Source organism: Molossus molossus, unplaced genomic scaffold (assembly GCF_014108415.1).
Source record: "Molossus molossus isolate mMolMol1 unplaced genomic scaffold, mMolMol1.p scaffold_m16_p_1, whole genome shotgun sequence".
NCBI lineage: Eukaryota > Metazoa > Chordata > Mammalia > Chiroptera > Molossidae > Molossus > Molossus molossus.
This window is the reverse complement of record NW_023425344.1, coordinates 46,457,472-46,464,453: the sequence shown is the minus strand read 5'-3', so window position 1 is coordinate 46,464,453 and position 6,982 is coordinate 46,457,472. Positions and strand designations below refer to the sequence as shown.

General features: G+C 40.8%; 1 non-coding gene across 1 annotated transcript; it reads left to right on the top strand.

Moving 5' to 3' along the window:
- Window positions 1–2,419: 2,419 nt before the first annotated feature.
- LOC118622530 lies at window positions 2,420–2,651 on the top strand. The gene has a single exon (XR_004958080.1).
- Window positions 2,652–6,982: the final 4,331 nt, after the last annotated feature.

Sequence of the window (6,982 nt, the reverse complement as noted above, 5' to 3'; positions counted from 1 at the left end):
CACTGGAATTGCAGTTGCAAAAGTACATGTATATTTGGGTCTATTAATTATAACATTTAAATATATGCAATACATATTTCATAAATAAAATAATAAAATATTTTTAATTATTTTTTTCTTTATTGAATTTTAGAGAGAGAGGAAAGGAAAGAGAGAGATAGAAACATTGATGAGAGAGAACATCAATTGACTGCCTCCTGCATGCCCCCCACTGGGGATCGGGCCCACAACCTGGGCATGTGCCCTGACTGGGAATCAAACCAGTGACCTCATGGTGCAGGGGTCGATGCTCAACCACTGAGCCACACCGGCCGGACAATAAAACATTTCTTGCTCAAAAACTATTTATAGATTTCTGTTTCATTGTTTTCTAAGATATCACTTAAATGTTCATGGCACATGAATCACTAACAGAGAAATCTGAATGTCATTTCTCTTTTTTCTTTTTTTTTTGTTTTATCCTCACCTGAGGACATTTTTTGATATTTTGTTTAGATAGAGTGGGAGGGAGAGAGAGCGAGAGAGACATCGACGTGAAAGGGACACATCGAGTGACTGTCACCCACATGACACAACCAGGGCCAGGAACAAACTGCAACTGAGGTATGTGCCCTTAGGGGGAATTGAACCCGGGTCTCTCCAGACCGCAGGCCAACGCTCTAACTGCTGAGCCAAACCAGTCAGGGCTGAATGTCATTTTTCTATTAACAAAAAGGAAAATAGAAAGTTCTCCATCTATTAGAATACTTAAAAGTGGAAGCAAGACCACAAGGTTCTGTTGCAGAGCAAAAAAAATTGATAGCAAAATGTAAATAGATATTGTCTGGGCCTGTGTTGGATGGGGGAATAGGTGTACTGGAATAAAAAGAGATGGATACAAATTCTCTCCCTCCCCTCCCCTCCCCTCCCCTCCCCTCCCCTCCCCTCCCCTCCCCTCCCCTCCCCTCCCCTCCCCTTCCCTTCCCTCCTTCCCCTTCTCTCTTCCCTTCTCTCCTTCCTCCCTTCCTTCCTCCCTTCCTTCCTTCCTTCCTTCCTCCCTCCCTCCCTCCCTCCCTCCCTTCCTTCCTTCCTTCCTTCCTTCCTTCCTTCCTTCCTTCCTTCCTTCCTTCCTTCCTTCCTTTTCGTTTAACTTATTGTCAACTTGACAGCAAGTGTCAACTTTACAAGTATATTTAAGGATGCATAGCTATGTTTTTGAAAAATGTTCTGATTTAATAAATAATTTCTATTTGAGTATATCTCTGCATTTACCTTGCCTGAACACCCCTCCATTTGACAGTAACCTCCAGCTTTGTTTACACAGTCTGCTCCCACTTCATCCTGCCCTTCAGAGTTCTTTCTCAGTTTTGTATAGGCCAGTTCTCAGCTTTCTTTTCTCATTGAGCACTTTCTCTGAAAGATATTCCATTAATTCACATAGCCTTAATTGTTATTACTTATAAAACAGTCTAAATTTTTCATAGTAGACAGGCTTTTAATGTTTGTATTTGCATTAACTCTTTGTGGCTGATTTCAGAGTAAATTTGAATACAAAGTATACCTAAGTTTCCTTTCTCATTAGGAAAATGAGTGTATTTTCAGTATACTTCCATTTATTATTTTAATATGTTTTTATTGATTTTAGAGGGAGAAAAAAGAGAGCCAAGTAGAAACATCTATGAAAGAGATACAGATGAGAGAGAAACATTGACCAGCTGCCTCCTGCACACTCCCTACTGGGGATAGAGCCCACGACCTTGACCTTCCCTCTTGGTGCATGGGGCAACACTCAATCCTCTGAGCCATACCGGCTGGGCTGCAATGTGTAAATCTTAGGACAAGAATGAGACAACATTTGCGAATGGTTGGAAAGAACAGTGGATATCATCCTGGAGATAAAATTATTTTCAGAGATATGAGAGCAACCTTCAAACAATTTAAGGAAATGATTCTAAGGAGGGGGATAAGCCTACATTCCTCCTTAAGTGTTTTAAAATCTGGAAATAGGGAGATACGTATTTCCAAACTAGTAATTGTTTACTCATATTACTCATCATGAAATTTAATGTGTTATTGAAATGATTCAGAAGATTTTTTTCTGCCTTGTTTATTAAAAGTGGGCACAGATTTAAAAAGCTTAAGATATCTGCCATGTTATTAGAAGAACCAGGGAGTCAAAAATTTTACAAGCAAAAGAAAAAATTGTTAGACGATTATATAATTTTTGTCTACCCAAGTGGGTAAAATAGGAGAGAGTAACCTACATTTGACGTCATATGGGTAGAAGGCAATCTACGAAGCAGGCACTAAACGGTTACTTTTTTCCTCGTGTTCATAATTCAGTGTTTGGGCAAGGCAAAGAAGAAGAAGATATGTTATGGAAGAGATACTAGTGTTGTAACATATAAAACCTTTTCTGATACAGAGAAAGTATGTTATAGGTCTAGGAATCCGATGTCATCACTAAAAGCCAATGACCCAGCTGCCTCATGCCCATCAGGCTTTATTAATGCTCTGATGGCAGAAGGGCAGCGGACACTCGATGTCCCAAGTCTGTGCTCCTTGGTGAGCCCAAGGAGGATGCGTGGCTGGCATCCCACAACAGTCTCAAAGGGACATGGCTGCTGGAACTGTGGCATCTGTGGTTTTTATCTGACTTTCAAGCTGAGACCTCCGATTGGGGAAAAAAAGCTTAATGAAAGACATTTTATATCTTTTCTATTAAATGTTATTGATACTTATTTGAAGCTAGATTTTGTGTTTGGCATTTAAACAATGAAAGAGATGTAAAATATAGACTCTGCCCTCCAAGAGTTCACCAGGAAATTGGGGAGGGGGCAAGATGAATAAAAACTTACCATGCAAGGAGGCAAGTTTACATTTGTAAATAGATTTAAATGCACTATAAATTATAAAAGTTGTTTCTCACATGTATTCTCCCATGTAAGTGCACACACACACACACACACACACACTGATTTTGACTATGGTTGTGTATATGTGTATGTGTAGGAAGGGTCATAATGTATATGTAGTTACTATCTTTTTTTTTTTTTTTTATTTTGTACGTGCCCCTAGCAGGAACCGAACCCAAGACTTTCTGGTCCATAGGCCGGCTCTCCAACCGCTGAGCCAAACCAGCCAGGGCATTAGTATCTTAATGTAAAGGTGTGCTGGGCTAGGGTTTTACAGAAGCTATAGTTTTACTTCCCTTTGATTCCCTGTCCCTAATGAAAAATCAGTTAGATGACATCGACTAACCCAGGTTAGCCTGAAAGTTATTTTTATTTTTTCTGCAACTCTATAAAAGTATTGAAATGATATTATGAACATCTTAGAGGATATGAAAATAATATGGCTATGAATTTAAGAATCTTTTAACAGGATGAAAAGTCATGGGCATAATACCCTGGCTGGTTAGGCTCAGTGGTTAAATCATCAGCCCACAGACCAGAGTCGTGGGTTCAATTCCCAGTTGAGGGCATATATCTCTGTTGCAGTTTGACCTCCTGCACCTGTCAGAGTCAGGCAGGAGGCAACCAGTCAATGTGTCCCTCTCACATTGATGTTTCTCTCTCTCTCTCTTCCTCCTTTTCTTCCACTGTATCTAAAAAAAAAAAAAAAAAAATCATTGGAATAATATCTTTGGGTGAGGATTAAAAAAAAAAATTCATAGGCATGATGAATTAATTCCATAGTGCCGAGCTTCAGAATAGATTTAAGTAAAAGAGCATTAATACATTTGTAATACTTTTTATTGCAGTTTTGCATATACTTTAATATTTGAAGAATTTCAAAGTCATGAAATATACAAGAATTATATTTTAAGGTAATTTAGTTTAATTTTAATGTTTAAAAGTAACAAAATTGGATTTCAAAATTTAATGTAATGAGAAATTGGTACAAATAGTGGCGAGTTTGTTTTACATAGAAATTTTATTATAAATTGTATTAGATTTATCTGAGCATGACAGATAATCAACATAATTGTGAATTAATAAACGTGTTTAATTTTTCTCTCACATAAAAGCTCAAGAGGTTTTATTAAGGATCAATTACAAAATCAAAAAGAAGGAAACACATTTACAATTTTAAGTAGGCAAAAACCAAGATAAATTGCAAGGTGCTTGCTGCACCAGAGAATGCTGACATTACTGTGTCGTAATTCAGGGCGAGTTTACAGGTCTGCTCCGGAGAGCCCGGTGCAGCAGCAGCTGACACTCAAATCCCACCACGGATGGCGCAAACGTAGGCTGTGATGCTAGGAAACTCTTGATAAAAAAATGTCAAGTAGAGAATGCAAAACCATCTCAGAAGACAATGTTAAGTGGGTTTATCAGGTTATCTTAAGCATCCTCTAAAGGTTATCTCTGTGGGGCTCGAAGACACTCCCTTCATCAAGATACGGAGTGAAGCGTGGAGAGAGGAGGGCAGGGATCCTTCGCGATAACGGAGTGAATGGCGGTTTCCATTCTGCCCAGATGCCGGTGAGAGATGCTGACTGAAGGGACGGGAGGGCTTGGTGGCAGCATTCCCTATTCCTGGGCAAGCTCCGTGCTTTACCAGAATAAGCAGCAGTTTGCAGAAGTCATTGAGACTGATACAATTAAATGGGTCTATTTTTTATGAACTAATTGATGGCAGGGTTCTAGGAGCAACACAGAAAATAAGGCTAATTAAGTTCCATGTGATCTAAATGAACAGCTACAGTAACAACGGCAAACCTAAGACTGGGAAGAGAGACACCAGCCACCCACCCGGGAGATAGGATGCTCCTACCCTCCGTCCCCATGGAAACATCAAATAAACCACTGGAGACGGGCCACTAGAACCGCCTAAGAGTTCTGCAAGTCGTCAAAGATCTTCAGCAACCAAGAAAATGCCTGATGAAGAAAAAGCCTCCTTCAAAACGGTAGGAAATGCTGCGGTGGTTTTGCTCATTCCTGTTCCACGCCCTTCCTGGCAAGGCCAGTTTGGGTGTGGGGAAAAGAGCATTCGAGTCCCTGGTTCCCTTCCAGGAACTAGAGAGAACACCGCAAGAAGAATGTGTGACATTATAACCTGTCTGTCGTTGCCATGAGGCTGGACCTCACCCCCCTCAGAGTTCAGATGGTCAAAGCGGCGCACCCAGGCCTCAGGCTGGGAGAAGCCCGGGAAGAACTGGCCTGGCCTGGCAGGTGTCTGGGGTACGGGATTACTAACTGAGAAACCCAACAGCTAAAGCCTGAGACAAAGCAGGGGTAAGACTCTTAGGAAAACCAAGACATTTAAAAGCAGCTGTACACATGAGAGGATCAGGGAAAAATAAACAGAACAGGTCCAGGGAGAGTCGTGCCCAGAAAACGCCTGGGAAGACTTTAAAACTACACTTATATGAGCTAGCCACTGCAGTCAGATCCGTAGAGATGGGAGGCAGAAAGCTGGCCGGCAGGGGTGTGTGCGGGGGGTGGGTTTCTTGATAAAGGTGAGGAGTTCCAGTTTGCAAAGACGACAGAACTTCTGGCGATGGGTGGCCGTGGTGGCGCCCAGCGCTGTGAATGTACATAACTGCCACTGAGCAGTACACTTAGGAGTGAATACAATGGCAGACTTTATATCATGAATATTGTGTCCTGGCCGATTTGGCTCAGTGGTTAGAGCGTTGGCCTGCAGACCAGAGAGTCCGGGGTTCGGTTCCCGCTAAGGGCACATACCTTGGTTGCAGTTTGTCCCTGGCCCCAGTTGGGGCTGTGTGAGTGGCGACCACTCAATGTGTCTGTCTCACATTGATGTTTCTCTCTCTTCCTCCATCTCTCCCTCCTGCTCTGTCTGAAGATACATGCAAAAATGTCCTTGGGTGAGGATAAAAAATATATATATAAAGAATATTTTACCAAAAAGAAAAAAGTCTAGATCTGTTGAAAATGGGCTCACTTGAGCCATTGTAATACAGTCACTAAATTCTTTTTGTTCCAAAATCTGATACTATTTGTAGACTCAGGGTTCCTGAAATAAAGGGTAGCCCATGAAGCTTGAAGAACAACTGTATGATAAAAATCATACATGTGTGTCCCAAATCTCCCCAGTCATTTCTAGAGTCATCTGACAGGTAGCCTGTGGGTTCCTGCACACCACCTCTAATCCAAAATGATTGCCAATGCTTTGAATTCAGAATGCCACTGTAACCACATGCTACTCACTGTGTTTAGGTAAAAAGTAGGCTTTGACTCAAGCCTATAGTTCAATGGCACCAGTAGGTCCATAGACTCATCTTGTTTTTATTTTCCCAATTTCTTTCTATATAGTTAGAATAATTATACTCAGCAAATGGGAGAAGCTCTACTTTGCTACCTGATATGTGGAGTGAGGGTTATTGTACTAGGAATACATTTTGAAAGGCCTTGGAGTGTCCTCTTTTATTAAAGTCATAAGCAAATGTAAAACTGCATCCCTTGTGGTACTGCAGAGATTATTGCCTCATTCAAAAATTTGAAGATGCAAAGATGGGGATTCTCGTGACACCCTCATTTAACACCTTTCAGTGTCTGCAAAAGAGAAATGGTCTTGGGAGAAGATAGTGGATTGGTGTGCATTATACCAGGTGGTGTCTTCCACTGCAGCTGTTGCTCCAGATGTGATCTCTTTACTGGAGTATATAAATACAGCCTTTTATACTTGTTATTTGGCTGTTGCTGATAAACTTTGTGGAATTGATATTACAGTAACAGCTCCTAATAAATTACCCTTCTCCTACTCATTTTCTTGTTTAATCCCTTTATTCATGAACTCTGAGTTTCACCCTGTGACTTGATTAGGCCAAAGGGATAGTAGAAAAAATGATCCAAGAGGTTTAAAGAATGTTTGTGCATTAGGGTCTGCCTTCTCTTGCTTGTTGCTTTTGCAAACTAGTCAAAAAGAAAGAAACTTCGGTTAACCTGATGAAGACATGTGTTCCAGACAAAAGCCAGCTTCAATTTCCATGCAAAATTACATACGACGATTATGTCACAAATTGGAAAAAAGG